General features: G+C 43.1%; 1 pseudogene; it reads left to right on the plus strand.

Moving 5' to 3' along the window:
• Positions 1 to 450: 450 nt before the first annotated feature.
• Positions 451 to 6,237, plus strand: LOC100661771 (melanoma-associated antigen 10-like; annotated as a pseudogene).
• The last annotated feature ends 6,311 nt before the right edge of the window (positions 6,238 to 12,548 follow it).

Here is a 12,548-nt window from a genome sequence, read left to right on the forward strand (position 1 = left end):
GTCATGACTGAACCGATTCTGATCGGTTCGAAGCCCTGGTCCTAGGGCCTGCAAGAAATCAATGTAAGGACCTAGAGGACCCTCCCATTCCAGGACAGATAGTGCCCCCACAGAGTTCAGCTAACCCTTGTCTCCCCTGGGAGTCCCTGGGCAGGTGTGGGCAAATGTGGCACTCCCTCACTTCTCCTCATTGGCCTCAGGAGTGTGGGTTCTTGTTCTGAGAATTTTCCCTCAGGTCAGCAGAGGGATGGGACCCAGGCTCTCCTGGGGAAAATTTGAGAAAGGGAACCATCCACCCCCAAACTGTGGGGACCTCTCAGAGTCTGGCCCTGTCCCTCCTGCCAGCACTGGGAGGCCTAGGACTATGCTTGCGGTCTGCAGCCTGAGGTGCCCCTCAGTTCCTCTCATAGGGGTTCAAGGAACTGGGAGGTGAGGGCCTTGATCTGAGGCATGTGGCCTCAGGTCAGCAGAGCAGAGGAGGCCCAGGCATTGCCAGGAGCCAAGGTGAGGATCCTGAATGCCTACCAAGACCCTGCACCCACCACAGAACAGAGGGTACCCCACAGTGCCCAGCTCCACCTGCTGTACTGTCAGCCCTGGAAGCTTCTGATTGTTCTAGCAGACTATACAAACTGCCTCACTTCTTCCTTTAGATTCTTAGAGGACAGGCTGACCACAAGGACAGGAGACCTGTGAGGCCCTAGAGCACCATCTAAAGAGAAGGTCTGTAAGTTAACCTTTGTCAGAGCCACTGTCTTAGTTTCCTAGTGTTACTGTTACAGAAATACCACAAGGGGGTGGATTTTAAGTTGTTGTTGTTAGGTGCCATCGAGTCAGTTCCGACTCATAGTGACCCTACGCACAACAGAACAAAACACTGCCCGGTCCTGAGCCATCCTTACAATCGTTGTTATGCTTGAGCTCATTGTTGCAGCCACTGTGTCAATCCACCTCGTTGAGGGTCTTCCTCTTTTCCACTGACCCTGTACTCTGCCAAACATGATGTCCTTCTCCAGGGACTGATCCCTCCTGACAATATGTCCAAAGCATGTCAGACGCAGTCTTGCCATCCTTCTAAGCAGCATTCTGGTTGTACTTCTTCTAAGACAGATTTGTTTGTCCTTTTGGCAGTCCATGGCATATTCAATATTCTCTGCCAACACCACAATTCAAAGGCATCAATTCTTCTTTGGCCTTCCTTATTCATTGTCCAGCTTTCACTTGCATATGATGCGGTTGAAAATACCATGGCTTGGGTCAGGCACACTTTAGTCTTCAAGGTGACATCTTTGCTCTTCAACACTTTAAAGAGGTCCTTTGCAGCAGCTTTGCCCAATGCAATGCATCTTTTGATTTCTTGACTGCTGCTTCCATGGCTGTTGATTGTGGATCCAAGTAAAATGAAATCCTTGACAACTTCAGTCTTTTCTCCGTTTATCATAATGTTGTTCATTGGTCCAGTTGTGAGGATTTTTGTTTTATGTTGAGTTGCAATCCATAGTGAAGGCTGTGGTCTTTGATCTTCATTAGTAAGTGCTTCAAGTCCTTTTCACTTTGAGCAAGCAAGGTTGTGTTGTCTGCATAACGCAGGTTGTTAATGAGTCTTCCTCCAATTCTGATGCCCCGTTCTTCTTCATATAGTCCAGCTTCTCCCATTATTTGTTCAGCATACAGATTAAATAGGTATGGTGAAAGAATACAACTCTGACGCACACCTTTCCTGACTTTAAACCAACCAGTATCCCCTTGTTCTGTCTGAACAACTGCCTCTTGATCTATGTAAAGGTTCCTCCTGAGCACAATGAAGTGTTCTGGAATTCCCATTCTTCACAGTGTTATCCATAATTTATTATGACCCACACAGTCGAATGCCTTTGCATAGTCAATAAAACAGTAAACATCCTTCTGGTATTCTCTGCTTTCAGCCAGGATCCATCTGACATCAGAAGTGATATCCCTGGTTCAACGTCCTCTTCTGAAACCAGCCTGAATTTCTGGCAGTTCCCTCTTGATATACTGCTGCAGCTGTTTTTGAATGATCTTCAGCAAAATTTTGCTTGCATGTGATATTAATGATATTGTTCTATAATTTCTGCATTTGGTTGGATCACGTTTCTTGGGAATAGGCATAAATATGGATCTCTTCCAGTCAGTTGGCCAGGAAGCTGTCTTCCATATTTCTTGGCATAGACGAGTGAGCACCTCCAACGCTGTGTCTGTTTGTTGAAACATCTCAGTTGATATTCCATCAATTCCTGGAGCCTTGTTTTTTGCCAATGCCTTCAGAGCAGCTTGGACTTCTTCCTTCGGTACCATCGGTTCCTGATCATATGCCACTTCTTGAAATGGTTGAACGTTGACTAATTCTTTTTGGTACAATGACTCTGTGTATTCCTTCCATCTTCTCTTAATGCTTCCTGCGTCGTTTAATATTTTCCCCATGGAATCCTTCACTATTGCAGCTCGAGGCTTGAATTTTTTCTTTAGTTCTTTCAGCTTGAGAGATGCCGAGCTTGTTCTTCCTTTTTGGTTTTCCATCTCCAGCTCTTTGCACATGTCGCTATAATACTTTGTCTTCTCAAGAGGCCCTTTGAAATCTTCTGTTCAGTTCTTTTGCTTCATCAATTCTTCCTTCTGCTTTAGCTGCTGGACGTTGGAGAGCAAGTTTTGGAGTCTCCTCTGACATCCATATTGGTCTTTACTTTATTTCCTGTCTTTTCAATGACCTCTTGCTTTCTTCGTGTATGATGTCCTTGATGTCATTCCACAGCTCGTCTGGTCTTTGGTCACAAGCGTTCAATGCGTCAAATCTATTCTTCAGATGGTCTCTAAATTCAGGTGGGATGTACTCAAGGTCATATTTTGGCTCTTGTGAACTTGCTCTGATTTTCTTCAGTTTCAGCTTGAACTTGCATATGAGCAACTGATGGTCTGTTCCACAGTTGGCCCTTGGCCTTGTTCTGACTGATGATATTGAGCTTTTCCATCGTCTCTTTCCACAGATGTAGTCAATTTGATTTCTGTGTGTTCCATCTGGCGAGGTCCATGTGTATAGTCGCCATTTATGTTGGTGAAAGGAGGTATTTGCAATGAAGAAGTCGTTGGTCTTGCAAAATTCTATCATTCGATCTCCGGCATTGTTTCTATCACCAAGGCCATATTTTCCAACTACTGGTCCTTCTTCTTTGTTTCCAACTTTTGCATTCCAATCACCAGTAATTATCAATGCATGTTGATTGCATGTTCAATCAATTTCAGACTGCAGCAACTGATAAAAATCTTCTGTTTCTTCATCTTTGGCCCTAGTGGTTGGTGCACAAATTTGAATAATAGGCGTATTTACTGGTCTTCCTTGTAGGAGTATGGATATTTTCCTATCACGGACAGCGTTGTACTTCAGGATAGATCTTGAAACGTTCTTTTTGATGATGAATGCAACACCATTCCTCTTCGACTTGTCATTCCCAGCATAGTAGACTATATGATTGTCCAATTCAAAATGGCCAATACCAGTCCATTTCAGCTCATTCATGCCTAGGATATCGATGTTTATGCATTCCATTTCATTTTTGATGATTTCCAATTTTCCTAGATTCGTACTGCATACATTCCAGGTTCTGATTATTAATGGATGTTTGCACCTGTTTCTTCTCATTTTGAGTCGTGTCACATGAGTGAATGAAGGTCCCGAAAGCTTTACTCCATCCACGTCATTAAGGTCTACTCCACTTTGAGGAGGCAGTTTTTCCCCAGTCATCTTTTGAGTGCCTTCCAACCTGGGGCGCCCATCTTCCAGCACTATATCAGACATTGTTCCGCTGCTATTCATAAGGTTTTCACTGGCTAATGCTTTTCAGAAGTAGACTGCTGGGTCCTTCTTCCTAGTCTGTCTTAGTCTGGAAGCTCAACTGAAACCTGTCCTCCATGAGTGACCCTGCTGGTATCTGAATACTGGTGGCATAGCTTCCAGCATCACAGCAACATGCAAGCCCCTGCAGTACGACAAACTGACAGACACGTGAGGGCTTTTAAGTAGAAAAATTTATTTTCTCACTGTTCAGGGGGCTCAAAGCCTAAGTTCAGGGAACCAGCTCTAGGGGAAGGCTAGTTCTCTCTTTGTGGACTCTGGGTGAATATCTTTGTCTTCGCTTCTACAGACTCAGCATTACTTGGTTCCTTGGTAATTGTCATGTGACACCTGTCTTCCCCCCAGTTTGTGCTTGCTTGTCTCTGTGTCTGTGCTACTCTTTTTATCACTCAGAAGTGATTAGATTTAAGACACAGTCTATGCTGATTAAAATAACATAACATTAACATAACAAAGAAAGCTCTATCCCCAAAGGGTACATCCACAGATGACGTTAGTTGCCTTTGAGTTGATTCTGACTAATAGTGACCCGCACCTATGCAGAGTAGAACCATTCCATAGGGTTTTCGAGGTTGTGACCTTTCAGAAGCACATCCTCAGGACTGTCTTCCGGGGTGCCTCTGGGTGCGTTTGAACTGTCGACCTTTCAGCTGGTAGTCAAGTGCTTAACTATTTGTGCTACCCAGGGACTCCTTTACACAGGTATAGGAGTTAGGTTTCAGACACATATTTCAGAGAGACATAATCCATAATAGCTGGCAAAGTTGAGTTTCTCGGCTGAGGCTGCTCACACTCTCCCTCTCTTCACCAGGTCTGTGGGCCCCCATTGCCCACCCTTCTGCCCACACTCCTGCATTCTGCCCTCACAAGAGTCATCATGCCTCATGCTCCAAAGTATCAGCGCTACGCACCTGGGGAAGACATCCAGGCCCAAACTGAGGTACAGGACCTGGTGGATGCACAGGTTCCAGCAGCTGAGGAGGAGGAGGAGTCCTCATCTTCTCCTTCCCCCTTCAACATCTCCTTGCTGTCGTCCTTATCCTCCTCTTCCTCCTCCTCTTCATCTTCCTTCCCCGGCTCTTCCTCATTCACCTTGTACTTACTCCCCTCCTCTGTTTCCTCCCCTTCCTCTTCCTCCTCCTGCCCTTGATCTTCGTCCTCCCACTTCTCCTACCTCTCAACCTCCTCCTCTTCTCCTCAGAACCTGGGCACCCAGGATGGGGTAGAGGTTCCTGCTGCTGTGGCACCGAGCACTCATCAGAGTCCTGAGAGATCCTTCTCTGTCTCCACTTCACTGAGCATCTCAGATGAGGACTCTAGCAACCCACAAGAGGAGGAATGTCCAAGCACTGCTCAGGCCTCAGTAGGCACCGAGTCCTTGCCCAGCAATCTGCTGGAAGAGAAGATAATGGATTTAGTACAGCTCCTGCTCCGTAAGTATCAAATGAGACAGCCTATCACAAAGGCAGAAATGCTGAATATTGTGATCAAAACGTATAAGAGTCAATTCTCTGTGATCTTCCAGAGGGCTTGTAAGTGCATGGCGATGGTTTTTGGCATTGATGTAAAAGAGGTGGATCCTACCATCCACTCCTATGCCCATGTCAACTCACTGGACCTCACCTATGTTGGGATGCTGAGTGATGACCAGAGCATGCCCAAAAATGGCCTCCTGATACTTATTCTGGGTATGATCTTCCTGGAGGGCAACTGTACTTCTGAGGAGGAGATGTAGAAATTCCTTAATATGATGGAAGTGTATGCTGGGAGGGAGCACTATATCTATGAGGAGCCCAGCCAGCTCACTGCCAGAGATTGGGTACAGGAGAATTACCTGGAGTACCAACAGGTGCCCAATAGTGATCCTGCCCACTATGAATTCCTGTGGGGTCCAAGAGCCCATGCAGAAACCAGCAAGATGAAAGTTCTAGAGTTTTTGGCTGAGGTCAATGGGACTGAGCTCAGTTCCTTCTCACCCTGCTATGAGTAAGCTTTGAAAGATGAGGAAGAGAGAGCTCAAGCCAGAATTGACCCCACAGATAGAACTACTGCTGTGTGCGTTGCACAGTGTTGTCCAGCAGCCTTCTCTGCCCCAAGTGAAGACTGAGGCAAATTCATCACTCTGTTTCAAAGGGGGCAGTCAGTGTTCCGAGTAGTGGGGCTGGAGGAACACAGTATATAACACCCGTGTCTTCCCATCTTCCTGTTCTTGGTGGGTGATACAGAGATTTATCTTCTTTTTGGTATTTTCCAAATGTTGTTCTCCTTTTTATTTTTTGTATTATGGTAAAAATGTACATAACAAAACATACACCAAATCATCAATTTTTTACGTGTACAATTCATCAACATTAATTGTATCTTTTAGGTTGTGCAACCATTCTCACTGTCCTTTTCCAAATCGTTCCCATCTCCATTAACATAAACTCAATGCCCCCTAAGCAAAATCTTTCCCTGTTTCCCTCCCATGCCTGGTAACCACTAATAATCTTTGGTTTCTATGTGTCTGCTTTTCACATAAGTTGAGATCATACAGTATTTGTCCTTTGCAACTGACTTATTTTGCTCAGCATAATCTTTTCAAGGTTCTTTATGCTGTGGCATGCATCAGAACTTCATTTTTCTTTACAGCCGAGTAGTATTTCATTGTGTATATATACTGCATTGTGTTTATCCATTTATCTGTTGATGGACATTTCGGTTGTTTCCACCTTTTGACTACTGTGACCAGTGCTGCAATGAACATTGGTGGACAGGTTTCTGTTTGTATTCTTGCATTCACTTCTTGTGAGTATATACCTAGGAATGGGATTACTGGATTATATGGAAGTTCTATGTTCAACTTTTTGAGGAACCACCAAACTGTTTTCACAGTGGCTGTACCATTTTACATTACCATCAACAATGAATGAGGGTACCAGTTTCTCCACAACCTTGCTAACACCTTTTGTTTTCTGTTTTTTCCTTGATCATTGCCATTGTAATAGGGATAATGGCTAATGATGTTGAGCATATTTTCATGTGCTTGTTGGTCATCTGAGTAGCCTCTTTGGTGAACTTTCAAAGTCATATATATATATACACACACACGTATGGATATTAGACCCTTATCAGATATATAAACCCATTGCCGTTGTCAGTTCCAACTCATAGCAACCCTATAGGGCAGAGTAGAATTGCCACGTAGGGTTTTCAAGGAGCGGCTGGTGGATTTGACCTTTTGGTTAGCAGCCGATCTCTTAACCACGGTGCCACCAGGACTCTATATCAGAATGGTTCCCAAAAGTTTTCTTCCAATCTGTGGGTTGTATTTTCACTTTTTTGATAAAGTTCTTTGATGGAAAAAAGTAATGTTTGTGAAGTCCATTTATCTATTTTGTCTTTTGCTGCTTGTGGTTTTGTTGTCATATCTGATGATCCATCATTAAAAACTAGGCCCCACAGCCATGCCCTATATTTTCTTCTAAGAATTTTATGGTTTTTGTTTTCACATTTAGGTCTTTGATCCATTTTGAGTTGGTTTTTGTGTATGGTGTGAAGTGTGGATCCTGATTCATTCTTTTGCCTGTGGAGGTCCAATTTTTCTAGCACCATTTATTGAAAAGACTCTTCCTTCCACATTGAGTGGACTTAGCACCCTTGTCAAAAATCGGTTGACCATAGACAAATGTTGTTCCTTTTAATAGGAGATTTAATTAGCTCAGAATGTAAGTTTATGAATGATGTTAGTCACATTTATTGTTGTTTATCAAGCTGAAGAGTAAGAGTTTTTCTGTTTTCTTAGTTTGCTAGTACTGCCGTAACAATAATACCGCAAGGTGGGGTAGCTTTAAAGAATAGAAATGTATTGTTTCACAGTTTTGGAGGCTAGAAGTCCAAATCCAGGTATTGGTTCTAGGGGTGTGTCCATCCATCCTTGTAAGTATCCTCTGTTTTCCCTTGGCATTTGGACAGATTTTCACATGGTCTTTCCCCGCTGTGTGTGCGTCTCTGTCTATTCTGCTCTTTTTATAAGACACTAACGGGTGTACTCAGAATCTGTCATCATCAATGTAACAAAAGAAACTCTATTTCCAAACAGGGTCATATTTACAGGTACAGGGATTAGGACTTCGTCATAACTTTTTGGGGAACACAATTCAATCCATAACAGCTATTTTGTAAATCAATTTGGGAAGCCTTCCATCTGATTTTATCATTTGGAAACAAGATAACATGAAATTGGAATAGAATTTCCTTCAAAATGTGAATGAATTTGGCACTAAAATAGAGAAAAAAATGTAAGAGATTAATTTTGAATTTCTTATTACTTTTAGTCTGTTTTTCTGTAAAATTAAAGATATATACTTGGGTTTACTTGGCTTATTCATGAATGTAGGAGAAATTAAATCTGAAAAAATGAAAGCCCTTGCTCACTGGCTCGTTTATTCTTCAAACATTAATTGAGCATCTGCTCTTTGGAAGGCACTGTGTTAGTAGTGGGGATCCTAAGATAACTAAGACACACCCCTACCAATAGAAATGGAAGAATCTAGGAGCAGCAACCATATAAAGGGGATGGTGAGATATCCTCTAAGACCTAAGGACCAAATGAAAAGTAGGAGTGAAGACGTGGGGCTCCAGATGAGAGTCAAACCAGTTGCTGTCAAGTCAGTTCTGACTCATGGTGGCCCCATGTGTTGCAGAGTAGAACTGCACTCCATAGGGTTTTCAAGGCTGTGACTTTTCAGAAGTAAATTGTTAGACCTTTCTTTCGAGGTGCCTCTGGGCGGACTCCAATCTCCAACCTTTCATTTAGCAGCTGAGCATGTTGACCATTTGCACCATTCAGAGACTCCTCAGGGGAGAGCAGCCAAGTGTAAATGTCCTGAGCCAAGGCAGTTTGTGGCTTTGGGAAACTAGAAGTTAAGCCTGTGGTGGCAGGGCCCAGTCTTTCAGATGGTGTGTCTTTGAGTTGAGAGAAAAGCCTGGAATGGAAAAATGCTCTTAGCCGTTACTTTGGATTGTGGGTAAAGCAGAGAGAAATCACCTCATGAGGCAGTTATGGAAGGTGTCCTGAACTCTTATCCTGGGGCGGTTGAACACAGTATATGAGCTAGGTGCTTTTATACACATCATCTGCGAGGATTTCCCAAGAAATGAGGGTGGTACTCCCTTGAAGTGATGCCCAGAAACTGATAGCCTGGTACAATTTTCCCATGTCTAGGAAGGCCAGAACCCAGTTCATTAAAAGAACATTTTAATTAGTTATCTTGAGTATTTTGGCCAAACTAAGCAAGGGATAGATTGTTGGGTGGGTGGGGGAAGGAGATTGAAATGAATGAAAATAGCGGTTTGGATGGAAGAGCATCTGGGAGGGAGGGAAGAAGTTGGTCCTTGACTCATATTTGAGGAACCTGGAGTTGCATTCAGCTGGGAAAGGCTCCCCACACCAAAATGATATATCCTCTAAGAGAGAAAATATACTCTTTTATTTACTAAGCATCACTTTTGGCTGATTTAGTATTGTGTGTTCTACTGAGCTGCATATTTTCTGAGATATCCTGGATAACAACAAAAATTCCCATAGGAGTGGGAAGTAGGGTCTGGGATCAAAATAATACTAGAAATAATTGCCAGTCGTTAAAGATACAATATATGCCAGGCACTGTGCCAAGAGTTTTACATACATATAGCATACATTCCGACAGTTCTACAAAGCAGGGTTTATCAAACTTATTTTACAGATTTTTTTTTTTTATTTTACAGATGAGGAATCTAAGGGCATACAGATGAGGAATCTAAGGGCATAGTGCTTATGAATTTCCTAAGATATATGGCTAGTAAGTGATAGGGCTGGGACTAGACTCTTGGTCTGAATTCATCTGAGTCCACACTATTCCCATGCCTCCTACCTGAGGCAGACCTGTCTCTTAATTTATTTCTCACTGCTCCATAGTATCTCTCAGGTAACAAAAAGAAGGACCCTGTGGCCAGGCTACTAAGATCAGGCCTAAAGAAGGAAGGTAACAATGATAATAATATACAACTTGGGGATTGTTTGCAGACTTTATTTATCTGGGGTCCTCCTGCCCCGAGCCATGGGGTTCCTTGAGAGCTGACTCTGCCCAGGGGCCAGTAATTTTGTCCAGTCCCCACACTCCCCCTGGTCTTCCCCAGTGTGCCCCCCTCTCTCACTCTGGAGCCTGGTCTGCTGACCAGCTCTTCCCTGCCTCCAACTCTGAAGGCTGTGCTCTCCTTCAGTGGGACAGCCCAGAATCACCTGCCCTCCCCTGACACTGAGCATTCCTACTCCCTGCAGAAGTCCCCCGGATGCCCCATCCCTCACCCTGGAAGCCCTGTGATAGCAACAGCCCCTTTGACATCAAAGTTCACTTTGGATACTGATGTTTAGACACCTGGTCTGTAGTGGGTTGATGGTGACCTCCAAAGGGATATGCATGGAACAGATTTCCCTCAGAGGCTTCAGAATGAATCAACCCTTTCAACACCTTAATTTTGGACTGCTGACCCCCCAAGCTATGAGAGAATAAATTTCTGTTTTTGTAAACTACTCAGATGGTGGTAATTTGTTAAAGCAAACCTAGGAAGCTAATAACATGGTCATCCCTCCTGGGTGGCTTCAACATGCTCTCAAAGTGTTTTCCAGATGGGCTGGGGAGTAGAGATTTGATACATAATCTGCTGGTTCTTGGAATATAATCCTGAAGATAGATAAAAGATTTTTGAAACCAGTCTGATATTTACAGTAAAATTTTAATGGAATATCTTCTTGGAAAGTGGCCACTGAACACATGTATAGATAAATGAGCATACCTCTATGGTCAAAAAAACCAAGGCTCCCTCATAAGTGGTGGATGAGAAAAGACCACAGAAATCACTGTGAAGAAAACATCTATAGAGGTTAAATTCCTTGAAATCCTGGACTCCTCTTAGGTGATCATTGGTTTCTTGGTGGACATGCTAGCTCTTGTCTACCTACCCCACCCCCCAGAAAGTCTTATTTTGAAGTGTGCCAAAAAGGCACCTCTGCGGTGTCCATAAATATTCAGTCCCGTGGAGGGTAGCAGAGACTCACAAGTTAACATTTTGACCGTGCATCAAAAGGAAGGAGAAAATTCACAGCCTGCCGAGATTATAGCAGTTATCACAAGGGGGAGTAAAGAAAAGTGCTATTGAGTGAACAAGGACAAACCCTCCCTGCTACCATTTACAGGATCCTTTGAAAATCAGATGCGATCGTGCATTTGAAAGCATCTGTTGTGCAGAACCAGTTGCTGTCAAGTTGATTCCAACTCATGGTGACCCCATGTGTGTCAGAGTAAAAAGGTACTCCATAGAGTTTTCAGTGGCTGATTTTTTGGAAGTAGATCACCAGGCCTTTCTTCCGAGGTACCTCTGGGTGGACTTGAGCCTCTAACCTTTATGTTAGCAGAAAGCACATTAACTGTTTGTACCACCCAGGGACTCCCTCTGCTCCCAAAGACTTTTCACATATCTCAAGTTCAACTTTCATGTCTGTTTCAAAGAAATTTTAAGTGGAGCTGAGTGGCATGCAGGAAATGGCAAGTTTGGGCATGGGCCAAATAATGATTACCTAATTGATCTAAGATTGGACCACACTTCTTGTAACCATTCTCAATTAAAAGGAAGCTCCCATTGGGGCTGGAAGTAGCAGCTGGTACAATTAAGTTAATAATAACAAACTTCAGGGAGAACCATCCATCATGGCAAAAAATCTGAAACAGTGCTTCAGGGGCCAGATTTCTGTTAACAACACAAATCACACAGCTGTAAGCACCTCTGCAAACATGTTAGGGAGAGTAAGGCGGATCTCCTCAGAGGGCAATTAAGGTAGTTGTTTGAAGGTAATATATGACTATGACAAAAACCCAGAAGTCTGCTGGTGAAAACAGCCATCAGTTCCAGGACACCATCAAGCTATAAATATTTCACACCCTCATGCTGAGTCTGAAAAGAATTTCCTGGCTTTTCAGCACCCAGCCTCCCTTCTCATATAGTTTCCTCAACATAAATGTTCAGACATTTTGTAAATAAATGACAGGCATTCAAAAACAGACAGCAAGAGAAACTAGAAGTCAGGACTCCATGAAAACCCTCAAATAGGGAAAAAGGAGAGCTTAACCCCCCCTTTTTTTAAAAAAAAAAAAACTGTGTGAGCCTACCTGTGATGATGCTAGTGAGTCACAAAAGTAAAAACAATGTGGGCTAAAGGAAAGTGAAGGAAAAACAATAATCCAGAAACGTCATCTTGAAATAATCACTGAATTTTCCTTTCACCTCCTGTGGAAAAGAAAATGTCAGGAATCTCCCCTCCAGATCTGAGTGCTTTTTTGTTTTCATTAAATTTACAATGTTTTAAAATGACCATCTTGCTCCACACCAGGTCAGAGGGAGTGAGCAAGTCCCAGATGACACTTAGTGGTCCTCTCCTATTTGTAGACAGAAAGAAAAAAGAAACAAAAAGAGAATTAAGCATGTAATGCAGGCTAGTGTCTCTCTAATTCACCCATCACTTCCACTCTGAAGATGACCTGGGTGTAAAAAAGAAAGAATACTTTAGAGTAGATGTGAATTAAATTATGTTTAAGAAAATTTCATCTTAAATATTTACTGAGCACAGTTAAGCGCTCTACTACTAACCGAAAGCTTGGTGGAT

This window comes from Loxodonta africana, chromosome X, assembly GCF_030014295.1.
Source record: "Loxodonta africana isolate mLoxAfr1 chromosome X, mLoxAfr1.hap2, whole genome shotgun sequence".
Classification (NCBI taxonomy): domain Eukaryota; kingdom Metazoa; phylum Chordata; class Mammalia; order Proboscidea; family Elephantidae; genus Loxodonta; species Loxodonta africana.